The sequence below is a fragment of the Parus major genome, chromosome 3, assembly GCF_001522545.3.
Source record: "Parus major isolate Abel chromosome 3, Parus_major1.1, whole genome shotgun sequence".
Classification (NCBI taxonomy): Eukaryota; Metazoa; Chordata; class Aves; order Passeriformes; family Paridae; genus Parus; species Parus major.
In genome coordinates, this window is record NC_031770.1 from 92,574,347 (window position 1) to 92,588,668 (window position 14,322).

The window sequence follows — 14,322 nt, forward strand, 5'->3', positions numbered from 1 at the left end:
AGGCTGGGGATGGTGTGGCTGGACAGTGCCCAGGCAGAAAGGGACCTGGGGGTGCTGGTGACAGCCGGCTGGACATGAGCCAGCCCTGTGCCCTGGTGGCCAATGAGGCCAATGGCCCCTGGCCTGGATCAGGAATGGTGTGGCCAGCAGGAGCAGGGAGGTCATTCTCCCCCTGTACTCAGCACTGCTGAGGCCACACCTGAGTTCTGTGTCCAGTTCTGGTCCCTCAGTTTGGGAAGGACATTGAGACGTTTGAGCACATCCAGAGGAGGCAAGGAGGCTGGTAGGGGTTTGGAACACAAACCCTGTGAGGAGTGGCTGAGGGAGCTGGGGTTGTTTAGCCTGGAGAAAAGGAGACTCAGAGGTGACCTTATGGTGATACAACTCCCTGAGAGGTGGCTGTGGTCAGGTGGGGTTGGTCTTTTTCTCCCAGCAGCAACTGATAGAATGAGAGGACACAGTCTCAAGCTGTGCCAAGGGAAATATAAGTTGGTTATTAGGAAAAAGGTTTTTATGGAAAGAGTGATAAAGTACTGGAATTGTCTGCCTGGGAAGGTGCTGGAGTCACCATCCCTGGATGTGTCTAAAAAAAGATTGGATGTGGCACTTGGTGCCATGGTTTAGTTGAGGTGTTAGGGCTGGGTTGGACTCAATGATCTTGGAGGTCTCTTCCAATCCAGTGATTCTGTGAAGATAACAGGAGGTTCCCAGGTATGGCAATTTAGTCGTCAATACTGTAACAGTATTTAAATTCCTCTCTTTTGGACTATAAGACATGGCTCTTTCCCAAAAAATTCCTGAGCACAGGCAGGATTCAGCCTGAGCAAAGCATCATTGGCCATGGCAGTTTGGAGGCAGTCCTCCTCTGCTAGTAGGCAAGACAATTTTATAGTGCAGTATAAAGTATCCTAGGGATGCAGTAGTTCTAAGGATCAGCCATGACAGCCATAACCCTTCATTTTAATAGTATATACACGTATGCATGTATGTATGTATATCTATCTATCTATCTATCTATCTATCTATCTATCTATCTATCTATCTATAAATATAGAATATATATACCAGAATATACCAGAATCTGGTAGAAGTCTACCAGAAAAATGAAGCAATTGCTAAGCAATATTGGAGTGAGAGCAGGGGAGAGACAAGTACCACAGGAGGAGTATGGAGGTGAAGCAGCTTGTGCATATATGGCAGGGTCACCAAACATCTTCAAAGTCTGTAATTGTAGCAGGGGAGAACAGCATACCTTATGAGAACAGAAAAAAAATCCTAAAAAAGGAATGGAATCATGAAAGTGTAAATTCAGGGTTTAACTGGAGCAAAGAAACTAAAACAGACAAGACTTGTCTATGTTCACACATAAGGCTGGTGCAGGAGAAGGAACATGAGGTCCAGATAACACTGAATATTTGTGGTGACCGAAATAGGAAAGTGCTTCTGAACAGGCAGGCCTGGAAGAGCCACTGGTTCCTGACGACAACTAAGCCTTCTTCAGGAGCTGTGCAGAGTAGGCCTGTACTGAAGAATGCCATCTCTCTGCTTTACAGAGCTTTCAAAACACTCCCCTTCCATCCAGTAATATAAGGAAGGGGGAAGGAGATCTATTACTTCATTCTCATGTATGTGGCAGCTTTTCTTTGCTGCCTCCTACACTTCATCTGCCACTGCCTTAAGTCTACCCACTCCCCCCCTTTCACACAGTTCTTGTACAGCTCTGTGTCAGATATTCCTTCATCACCTGCATGCCTTGTTTTGCCAAGGTCACTTTCTCACATGCTATCTATCAATTGTTCTTTCTCCTCACATCCTTTTCATGAATCATTTAATCAATCAATCATTTTCCATGTTTGTTATCCTCTTTGAGGGTTTTCATTCTCAAAGTTACTTTCCTCCTGTGCTTTATTAGACTGCAGTCTGCTGAGCTCTATCCAAAGTTCAGTGTGAGATTACACATGAGCGGGTGAGCCCATAAGTCCTCAGACAGTGCTCTCAAGATAAATAGAAGCATATACTGTTAGAAACATGGCATTTTTGTTCCATTAATCCTGAAATTACTTAATAGTACTAATGGTCTAATGTATGGTCTAAAGACACTTCTAGAACTTACAAAACACAGAGTAATGCATTTCAGGCATTGAGATTTTTAGCAATAAACTAAAAAAAAAAAAAAGGATGTTGTGCAACTTTAGATTAGTAGATTAATAGGAATATTACTACCTTGACAAATTTTTCATAGCATCCAGACTGAATATTTCTATCTGGAGAGTTAGCAAAAATTAATCTGGTTTCCTTCCTAAACAAAGAGATTGACCAATCACTGATAGTGCTCTTTTACATAATGAAAGACTTTTCATGTTCCTTGTTCAGAGTTTCTTTTTCTAAATCAAACATAGCCAATGCTCTGAAACTTTCTTCATTTCCCAAAATTCATGTTGCTTCCCTCTGAACCCTCTCCACTGAGTTCACATTTCCAGTCAAGGACAATGCCTGAAAGTAGATGCAATATTTCAGCCTGTTTCACCCATGCAATTAATCCTCATTTTACAAATAATGCTCCTGTTCAAACTTTCCACTAAATGGTAGATTTCACTTTTATATATATAACATGGTATATATCCCAATATCCTTTTCTTCCCATTCTGTGCTGAGGGACTCCATGGGATTCTGTCACCTGGCCAGCTGCCCCCTACATCATTAAACGTGAAAAACAATTCACATTTAATTTCACATCCACAAGATGTGAAATTAGTGTCACTCATTACTTTTACTCGAGGTATGAAGGGAATTCCTTTCTTTTTTATTCCACTTAGGAATAGCCCACAGCTTTCTTGCTGTACTGCCCTCCCCTTGCTTTCTGCAATATCTGCATGACTTCATCCCCAGAAAAAGCTGCATACTGGGACACTGTGTGTGATAAAGCACTTCTGGAAAGCAGACTCCTTGTTTCCATGAAGCTCATTTTTATTGCCAGCCGTGGCATATGGGACAAAAGACACACTCAGGCTCCATGTGGGTGACACAGAAGGTAAGATCTGTGGAGGAACCAGGAGGAAACTGATACATTTGTTACTACAAGGCAGGGAGCAACATGACACAGACCAAATGGCTAAACCAGGAATAGTGCCCAGGACCTTGCCCAGAAAGAAGAGATTAAAAAATAAATTAAAAGAAAAAAAAACCCAACCAAATAAACAAACAAAAAAAACCCCACCAAAACCAACAACAAAAACAAACAGAAAAAAAACAAAACAAAAAACCCAACAGAACAAAACAAAAACATAAATCCCGTAAAGCTTATTTCAAGCATCACATTGCCTAAACAGTCTGGGAATGGGATGGAAAGAAAACCAGCCTTTCATTAATTCCAGAATAACTTTGAATTTTCTTCCCTGAGACCACCAGAACACAATCTTTCAGAGGAATAACATTTTCAAATCAACAGCCTGAGCTTGTTGCCCACCTGGAACATCACGTACAACAAAAAGCAGTCTCAGGTGAGTCTCCCTGAAAACAGCATAGCTCAGTCATAGCCTGAGTTAGGAAAAGCAAGACCTGCATCTACCAAAATATTCACATAATTTGTTACAGTTCTGGATATACTACACTTCCTAGTTAAGAGACTTCACATCTTGCTGCTGCACTTCCCATTTCTCCATTTTACTATTCTTCGTGCTACCTCCCTTTGACAGCATTGCAGTCAGCTTCTCCAACACTGTCCTGCAATTCCTTACACATTTTCAAAGCTTCTTTTCTCCTGAAAGAAGAAAAAAGGTAAAGCTAAGGTATTTCCTTCACTACTAACCTGTTGGAGCAAAGTCCTCAAGAAAATACACATTTTTAATATATCTACAAGTCAATAAATAAGATTTTCTCCCTGAGGTATTTCTCTGTCTGAGCTTGTCTGCATATATGGCACCAGTGTGGCACAGACATATGCTTAGTTTCCACATAGAATAATGTCACTGAATCCCACAGGTGAAATTTGATCTAATTACAGTAAAAAAAGACCTGTTCTTGATTGTCTCACCTGGGTACAGCATTTTATCAGCAAGACTATGCTGGCACAAACTGTTAAGCTCAGCACAAGCATCTGCTGACACAGCAGCTATTATTCTTAAGGTTCAAGGACATTTTATATGTATTTAGGGAGAAAAATAATGCATGTGTATGGGAGTTTACAATACTCTAAGTATTGGTTAAGCTACTCAAATGCAGAAAAAACCACCTCAGTTACACAGTTAAACAGAATAATGTCTTTGATTGGTTAAGGGTTTAGAGACATAATGTATTTTATGTAAGATGCAGTGACCCCTCTGAACAGCAGAGGACATTTAGTTACTGCTACTTGTCCTTTGAATGGTATCCAGAAAGGAGAACACTGGCACCAGTGAGGAAACTCAGCCTGAGGATAGGCAAAGAGAAAGGCTCTTTTGTGTGGCAGCAGAGGCAGAATCCCAAATGCTCATTTTCACACACAGACAAAGAAGGAAGGGCAACATTTATCTCTTCTGTTTTTTCTAATTTTTTTCCAAGGTCTACAGCAAAAAATCCCTCCTAGGCAAGCTGTCAACAAGAGAGAAGCATCCTGTGTGCAGGGGCCCAGCCTGGCAGATCAGCAGTATCGCTCACCGCAAACCTGATCCAGCAAGAGAAGCTGCTGTGAGAGGACACAGCAGAGGAGAGCTCTGAGAGCTGTGTAAGAAGATGACAGATACAGCTGCCACTCTAATCATTGCACCAAGTTTCCAGCAATGGCCTCATTTTGCCACATCAGTGACCCGATGTGGGATGCCAGAGGAACTCACAGCAGCCAGTGGAGAAGATGGTAGGAATTACAGCTGAAGAAAAACTAGAGTAGCAAAGCACAGTATAAGCTTACCACATAGTGTTGCTGCTGCATTTTGACTTCACTTATTAAGGAAGACATGCACTGCAGCAAACTGGGCTTCTCTGCTGAGAGGAATGCAAACTCTAGATCAGAGGGATGACAAGAGACACCATTGCCTACAGTGATTGTGGCTCACAGCTGAGAAACAATCAATCATGTTGGTTTTTACTCCTGATCCTGGGGCTCTTGAGCCTTATGCATTAAAACTCTGCTCAACCAAGAAAGGGACCAGAATCTGAAGCAATCTGTCTGCAGCAAATCTCAGTGTCCAGCACATTTGTATATCCTATCTCTCAATGTTTCCACATGGAAAACAATCTTTTTAGGCAACAAAGCCAAGGTATGAATGTGCATGGTAAATCCCAGTGAATCAGAGTACTTCTGTTCCAAATACAGACAAGATTTATGATAAACCCAGTTTTGTGCTCACTGCCCCCTTTGTAAATATATCAATCCTTGTGATGATCCTAAGGGTCTTTTCCAATCTTAATGATTCCATGAAATTCATTCATATCAGATTTTTTTCCAGGCATACAAAACTTACTCATCTCCACTGCATCACAGAATGAGTCCACATGCCCTGGGAACATAAATGCCTCCTTGCGCACAACAGAAAACCTACAACACTGTCATACAGCTCCTTTTTCATTATCTCCAAGTCCACCAACTAAACCTATCACACTAATAATCTCTAATTCAGACAGACCTCTCAGAACCTCCTTTTGGGGTCAGGAACTGCACAAAATGCAGGGAGAGAGATCAATCCTGTGTATCAGAGACAATTGTCTGTTGTTTACTGTATATGAGGGAAAAAACTGTTTCATCCCTTTTCTCTGCCCAGGGAAATGTGAACTCTTATCATCACATCCTGTTGATGCAGCCAGCAGTCTAGAAGTGTTTCTAAATGCCTTTCTCAGATTTTTCTGAGCAAACTGCTGCATATGGCATGAAATAATAAAACATCTGATCGCCTGTATGAGGGAAATAACTCTAGCTATTTTGGACAGTAGACATTGGAGTTAGATATTAGTTACTCCTTCAGGATTGTTTAAAAATAATTTGGAGTACTGGCATATGCAAGCATTTCGGTAATTTAAACTCTAAGGTTTTGATCATACCATCTTTCCTAGTTAGCTCTGCCATAAAGTCTCCCTAAGTGAACTGCACCTTACCCGAGCAGAAAAAATGTCTCCTTAATTACAGTGTTACTTTTTCCACTGATCACAGTCAATCACACAGAGAAACTTTCTGCCAGTCTAACTCACTCCATCTATACCAGGTCATTCCCAAAAACAGCTGACTTAGTGTGAAGGCCCTAATACCTCATAGATGTCCCTGTTACCTCTATATAAATCATGAGCTTGGACAAGTTACCCAGCCAAAGGGATAGGAAACACCAGAGTTCTCCTGGTAAAAACACTGCCATCTAGTATGGGCTTAAATAAAGGTCATGAATTTGCCATTAAAAATGAGGGAGAGATGGAGGTGATGGGGAAGGATTGAGGCTGTCAGGGGTTCCCGATGCAGCAGGGCACTGCAGCCTTCTGCAGAACTGGGAGCTCTAGGCATGATTATAAAAGCTGATCTGCTTCAGATAGCCCAGAGAGTGAAAACAGTGTAGAGGCATCAGGCCTGGCACCAGAGATGTCCTCCATCCTTTAAATAGGATGTAGAGCTGTAACTAGGACCATGAGTCGCTGTTTTTCTGTGCAGGTGAACAAGCCCACACAAGTAATGCCTCTGCTTCTACAGCCTCCTCCCTGTCCCTGCCTGCTCCTCAGCCTTCCCTGCTCTGTGCTGAGAGCTGGGAGCAGCCCCTAGGCAGTTAAATGAATCCATGGGGAAGCAGAGTGGGGAAGAGCAGCCCACATCTCCCAGCCCCTCTCCCTGCTCATCACAGGCTGCTGGGGAGACTGAGCCAGGGCTATCTGACAACCCACTTCAGCTCTGGATTTAAGCACTTTGGATAGATTGCAGCTACAGACAGGACATGTTTGACACCCTCCTCCCACACAATTTCTAACTGACTGACTGTTACTCCATCAGTGTTTTTAAATTTGTATTAACTCTGCAATGGATAATGCTCAATGCTGTTCTGCCCAGACAGACAAACTTACAAGCTCTTTCAAATCTTCAAAAGGTGAAAACCAAAGCATTTTCCATTTTTTTAAGCATTTCAGGTTTTCCTCCATATTCTGATCTGAAATTACAGTGTGTTTTCTTGTTTCAAGGAGGTGCAATAGGTAACAGAAAGCCAATTATGTGACCCAGGGGAGGTATTTGAATGGGAGCTGAGCACAGCTCTCAGACTATAAACCTTTCATCTCTCACTCTCAAGCCTCTACTTTGTCTATGCCAAGTGGAATTTAGTAGAGTAGCAGTCATTAATGCTAGTGAATAAAACTGCAGGCTGGGTATGGGAACAGGCCTTCTGTCAGAACACAGCTCTTACCTTCCCTCAATCCTTATGCTCCAGTCATGTCTCATCTGCTTTGAGAGATCATTATCCCCTGCCTGTCCCAGCACCTCTGCATTGCCACTATCATTACTTGTCATCCAACCCACCAGTTTGCATGTTTATGCAAATTTCATGTCTTTTGCTTTACTATTGCCTGCTTCATTTAGATTTATATGCCACCTACTAGCAGTAAGGCAATAGCTCTGTCTCCTCCCATGTGAGACACTGAAATATTATGGTTAATGGCTTACACATTTTTTTAAAAGGACTTTGCCCATTATAGCAAAATTGTATAAAGAGGATGTGACCACCTAAGCCAGCTGCCTGTCTGAATATGCCTCCTGACTGGAACTGGACTGTGAGTTAAGCCACCTAACAGGAACTTGAGATAAGGGTGGCATTATTGTCCAATTATCTTGTGTCTTAGGAAAGAAATGCATCCACAAGGAAAGCCAAACCCCACAGACTCATTTACTGAGGCCAGGTTTGCACACACTTTCCCTAGGCCAGGGTGAGAGGAGTAGAATTTTTGGGTGTGTGGTGTAACTTGGGTCAGAGGGAGCATCCACCCTCCCTTACACAAACTGTCTCAGTTGTAAAACCTTCCCACCCCAGGAAGGACACATCCACGGGTCATTCACAAGAGAGGCAGCTGGGGAGGGATCACAACCCATCAAAGACACCCCCCACCCCCTCAAAGCACCCCCAGACTCATTCCTGAGGCCTTGCACCAAAGGACTGCACCTGATGCAAAATGATGCAACCAATCCAGAGCCTATGGCAAGAAAGGAAGTGTAAGCCTTCCCTGCCAGAGGAGGTACCTGGTCCCAGCCAGCCTGAACACTATTAAGCAACTGAACTCTGTTTATTGTGGGACCATCACAACCAATAAGACCAGGAGAGGATCAGCGGGATGCTGCCAGGATCCACAGAGCAGTGGGTTTTCCACTCAGCCTGTCTCTTGTCACTCTTTCTCTCACCCCACCCCTTGTCTATTTTTCTCCCTCTCTCTCTCTTTCTCCCTGTCTCACATTTACTGCTAAATAAAATCCATACTATTGAATTTCAGCATATAGTCTCTTTTGCACCTTAATTTGGGCAGAAGTATCTCTGTACCAATAACTGGACTTAACATCCCATAGTAACTTACCTCTGGAAATACTTGATTTTTTTAACAGATAAACATTCATCAAAAGACTCAAAATACTGTTTCTTTATCTTGAGATATTTTTGACTGATTTTTTCCCTTCCTTTTGCTAGTTCTGTTCCAGTGATGCTTGCAATGGTCAGATGGACAACCCAACTTAAAATACTGCTACTAGTATCCAAATTCTGTCTTACATAGATTTTTGAACTGTGTTAAAAAACACAGTGTTCACAATCCCAGTGGTCTCTTGGAGCTTTTTGGGCTAGATACCAAACCCTGCTATCATCATCATAATTCAACCAGTGCTTGTAACCATGGGATATTTTATTTTAAATGATTGTGGAGTACGTGCAGTTACTGTCACCTAGGAGATGCTGAATGAGTAGGAGTTTAGCACAGATGATTTTGAAAAGTCGTATTTTCCAGGGTGAATCAGATGATCCTTTCTGTAGCTGGAAGGTGTCTGTGTGACAAGTGAAAAATAAAACATTTGATATAATGTCTGCTGAAAATACAGTTGATAATAACTGTGATCACATCTGGCATTTTAAGGAGTAGTAAAAGGAGTTGTGTACAAGCAGAAAAAAGAACAACAATGAAAAATGGAGAAGTAGCACAAAGGCTAAGGAAATTACTGAAATCCCAGTTACTTAACGGCAAAGAAGTGAAATTTATGTTTCCTATATATAATTATGTAAACTATTACCATGAGCGCTCTGCTCATAAACCCATCCATAAATAAAACAGAAAGAAAAAGTGCAAAAACCAGAAAGAAAGTCATCTGCCTAGATACAAACTCTTGGAAGCAGTGGGAGGCATCCTTTAAAACAGGGGATATTATAAGCTTTAAAAAGGTCATATGGAAAGTGTCTTGCTTTTCTAAACAGAATAAAAAGGTGGAGTAAAAAACAGAGCCTGTAAGCTTAGCTGTGTGCATCAACACAAACATCACCCTGCAGACAAAGCTTTGTCTACTGCCCCTTAATTAAAGAAGCTGTCCTACAGTTTTCTTAGATCAAAGAGAGAAACAAAAAGCAAACTATATGGGGAGGGAGAAAACAATAACGTCTCTGTTTCCTTCTTGAAATTTACTAGGGCAGCCACCGTTTTTACTACAGAGTCACAGGCCTTTTCTATTTACAAATTCAAAGGCCAGTGCTAAACTTTAAAAGATATTTGTGCCAGGCTCTGTTTCCAATTACCTGCACACTGTGTGGTTTCCCAAGTGGAGTTTCTGCTGAAGCTATAATCAGTCTAAAGTAAGTCGTATCCACAAATGGCAGCTTGGATCAACGGGCTGTGCTCCACGTCCGCAGCAGCCCCATCTTGCCGACAGGAAATTGCTGTCTTTACTATCACAAGAACCCAGCTAAACTTAGATACATTTGGCTTCAATTCACATGTAGGCCAGCTACTCAGGAGAAAATTGGCAAACGGATATGAGGGGAAACTATTAACAAGTATTATAGCACCTCTTTGTGAGTTTTCCCTCTCAAATGGCTGTCAGTGGTGAATGCAAGAGGCTGCACAGGATGCTTGAGCACCCAAAAGAAACAATTTGCCCTGTTCACTAAACTCCAATATCTGTAAAAGGTTTTCAGCATAGAGATATCCGAGTCTGCAGATTTGAAAGGAAGAGGAAGCTATATGCAAAAGGACTGCTGGAAACAGCTCTTTCCATAAGCAGGTTGTGCATCTGAAATGGAGCAAAGCTCTCCTGCTAGCTGGTTTGGATGAAGACAGAGCTACCACACCGCCAAAAGGAACTGCTGAGTGTTTCTCCTTACTCTGTTTTGAAATTTTAAACCAGACGAGTTGTGGCAATCACCAGTGGTTGGCAGAGGCAAGAATTGACTGTTTGGTGAACTACACCACCAGAAATATTTAAAATGTCTTTAATGGGGATGGCTAGTGTATTTTAGATATCCTTAAAAACTTAGATCCTTACAACTGCACTTCGACAGACACCAGCAGAGGTGTCCCAGAAGCAGTTTCTCAGGAAGCACAGATCAGCATTGTTATCTTGATTTCATGTATCCAGATTTGCAGCCCTTGACAAGGCCTATGAAATATAATGAAAATGCAACCTTTTCCAGGGAATGTGTGGTTGGCTCTTTTCTACCTTGTATTAGGTATTAGGGATTTACTTTTTTTTTTCTTTTCTGACGTAATTTGAAATTCTCTGAAGTTTACAAAAAGAAACATTTCAACACTGTAATGAGATTTTACCCTTTCAGGATTTCAGAAGAAGAAAAAGGGAGGTCCTATCTGTTTTAATTCATGCAAAGTACTCTAATGACCTGTTCAGTACTTTTGACATAACTTTTGAGAGTGAAGATAAAAACCTAAAACATAATCTCACTCAAAATCTTAAAAATTTGAAGTGAAAAAACTGAAAATTGATTTGTAACCTTAACTATGTGCAGATGGCAAGGCACTGAACATCATTTCAGATAAAGTCTCTCAAAAGAGACTGTGAGGAAGAGCACCACTTTTTCATCACGCTTCTCTCAAAACTACACATCCTTGCTGATATAAAATACAGGGGCTGGAGATGAAGGTGGAGGAATAGTCACAGCAGAAGGTATTATCATTTCCAAACTGTCAGGGTTTTTACTCACCTGGTTCCTCCACTGCAAATATCTGTGCCTCTACAGAAAGGCAGGCATCCCACTGCCTTTTCAGAGCCCAGGAATGATGCTGCAAAAGGCCACAAACAGGAACAAAAGTAGGAACAGGCAGGCATCCCACTGCCTTTTCAGAGCCCAGGAATGATGCTGCAAAAGGCCACAAACAGGAACAAAAGTAGGAACAGTTTCACTCATTTTTTATTCTGATCAGCTTCACAGGAAGAAAATATTCTGTTCACATGGAGCAAATACAGTAAAATGTTGAAACAGTAAAATGCACTCCACAGTATTAGCCAGTATTCCCAAAGTCATTTACTGATGAAAAAAACCCAAACTTATTTCCAACACAGAATGGGTTGAATCACCTTTCTCTCCATCCCGACCCTCCCCACTTTTCTCTTTGGAGAGAACTGAAGCTTTAACAGCTTTTCTCCAGTAATAAATGGAATTTTATGGCAGAATCAGAAATGAAACTAGGTCTTCTTGATGTCTCTACTTCCTCATACAAGAGCAGCAGGAACTAACTATTCATTGCCCATAGAATTATCTATCTTTTTCAAATTATGCAAGCATATGTAAGAGTCAAAAAAAACATTAACAGGGAACTGTTTCCCAGGTAATCTGCACCTGTGATTTCTTCTAAGAAAGCTTCACTCAAGCCCCTTTTTGCTCCCATGTTCTCTCCCCACCTGCTGCCATCTGCCACAGCACAGCATTGCAGAGTGCCCGTGCAGCACTGTGGAAGATGAACTGCTGCAGTCACTCAGCTGGCTCCTTTGCCTTTTTTAGTGCCTCTAGATAGCAGGGAAAGTTCAAAGAGAGCAAACCTTTTGCCTGAATCCCTTCACATTTAAACTGCACATGAGGAAGCCCTGGGTCCAATGAGGGGACCTACACTCCAGCTGTTTCAAATACAGTAGCAACATCAAGGGTAGCCACTGCAAATACTGACTTTTTTACTGCCCCTTCAAAAATAACTTTTACAAGTTCTTTTTTACCACATGTAAGCTGAGCTTTTTTCTTGGCTCTTGGGAATGAAGGGCAACCTTGTAATTTGAGTAAGAGGAAGCCTGGAAGTGCACTCTCCCCAGAGACCTACAAAGGAGTAACAACTGAGCCGCTGTGCTCCTCTTGTTTTTGGGAGAGAGAATATACAGCTCTGCTCATTTCTGCAGGCACTGAGCCAGGCAGTCTGGTCAGGAAAGCAGTGGGAGCCAGAACAAAGAGTATGAGGTGAGCAGAGACTTCCTCTTCTTGCCTGGAGGTACAATGCCCCTAGCTAGACTAGGATAAAAACATATTACAGGCATATGTAGTGGTAAGTACTCTGACACACATCTGTACACCAACAACCTGCTCAAAAAGCCTGATATAGCAATGGCAGCAGGTATGATGAGATAAACGACAGGCTGGGCTCCTTCCCATTAGTGTGCCTGCCAGATGAGTAAGAGCCAGCATCAGCTTTTTATGGACCAGGCTTGTCAAACATTCCATATGCACTGCCATCATACCTTTATACTCCAACTCTGTCAAAGGCAAACTAGACTTGAACACAGACAGAATCTACATTTAAATAACACTGGATTGATTGAAGAAGCACATAAGAAGGCAATATGAAGGAAGCTGATGATTAATTAAGGGACTTCTTTCAATTTTTCTTTCAAAAAGTATTTTGAAATACTTCATTTGCTTTAGAATAGGGTGAAAGAGTACTGCACTCTAAGGTATGCTACTGAATCACACAATCAGAATCAGCATTTGCTTTCAGTATACACAGGAGCAGAGAACTTCAGTAAGAATGTAAAGGAAAGAGGTTCATCTTCTCTTAATCAGCCCATTGAAGTTCCTGCACCATGCTGCTCCCAACCCAGGAACTCTTTCATGGACCTGCATGACTTCGCATTTTCCTAATAGTTTAAAATGTATTTTTAAGAAGACTCTCTGCCTGTCTAGGACTTCATTACAATCTAAAAAGAGATTGGCAGTGATGAAAATATATATTCCTTATTTGTGTTCCCTGAAGTTATTTTTAATCTCAGCTTTTATTTCTCTAGTTCTAATAAAGATTGTGTTTTTCTTTAATTAGAAAAATATGGGAGAGACAAATGATCCATCACTGCAGATGACAGATCCCCTTACCTGTGCAGAACAGTTAAAATTCCTACAAATTTTCTACCGTCCAACTCTGCAATGATTTTTCACATTGACAAAGAACTGCAGATCAGCAGGTCAGGGAACAGAATGGGATGAGACATGGAGATGGGGATCATGATGACACAGGAAAAGAGAACCACCTTATCTGTAATTAGTGAATTAGTCTCTGATCACTGAGATAATGGTTTCTAAATAGTGTGGGAATTAACTTTATTCTGCTGCAATTTGTGCTCTTATTTTACTCCTCAAAGACCTCCTAGTTGGTCTATACCTTAATCCTGCAGTTACTTTTTGCTGTAGCTGCAGTTCTGCAGTGACTAAAAGCTCAGGTAAGCTTAACAAAAGGTGCTGAACTCTTAAGTCTGCATTATGACTAATTTAATTGCTCACAACTTTCTCTATTTTCTTAGGAAGTGAACAGCTCATGGTTCCATTTTGCCAAAAAGCAGATAGATTAAGTCTTCCACACTTCATCTAAAAATTTAGGGCTGTATTAAGAAAATTATTAGACGATAGAAGGAAAGTTTGCCTCCTGAGGAAAGGAGTTTTAGTGGTTTCCAATAGGTAGTTTTTCCAAATTAACAGACTCCTTGTGTTACCTACTGAAATGTTTGAGAGACAAATACATACAATCTCTAAACGGAAAAAAAAATATACATGAGAGAGGTAAAAAAAGAGAAGACTGAATAAGAAAAAAAGACAAAGAAAAAACCAGGCGAAAAAAGAAATAAAAAAAAGGAGGATAAAATGTCATCACCTTCAAGACTCCCCATGTATAAAGCTGCTCAGCAGGGAATTTGAGAACAAGCATTGCCAGCACAGTGGGAGAGCACAGCAATGAAGGGCATGGCACAAGTTGGCCAGGCGTGTACTGTTTTCTCTCCCCTTCCCAAGGACTCTGCCTCAGGACAGCTGTCGTTCAGAGGATGCTCATTCAGCTCCTTGTCACTGCTCACTGCCAGTGACCTGCCAGGCAGGTGTCACTGCTGTCAGGCAGTCGTGCTCCCCTCCCTCTGCCTGAGCTTGCTCACCAGCAGCT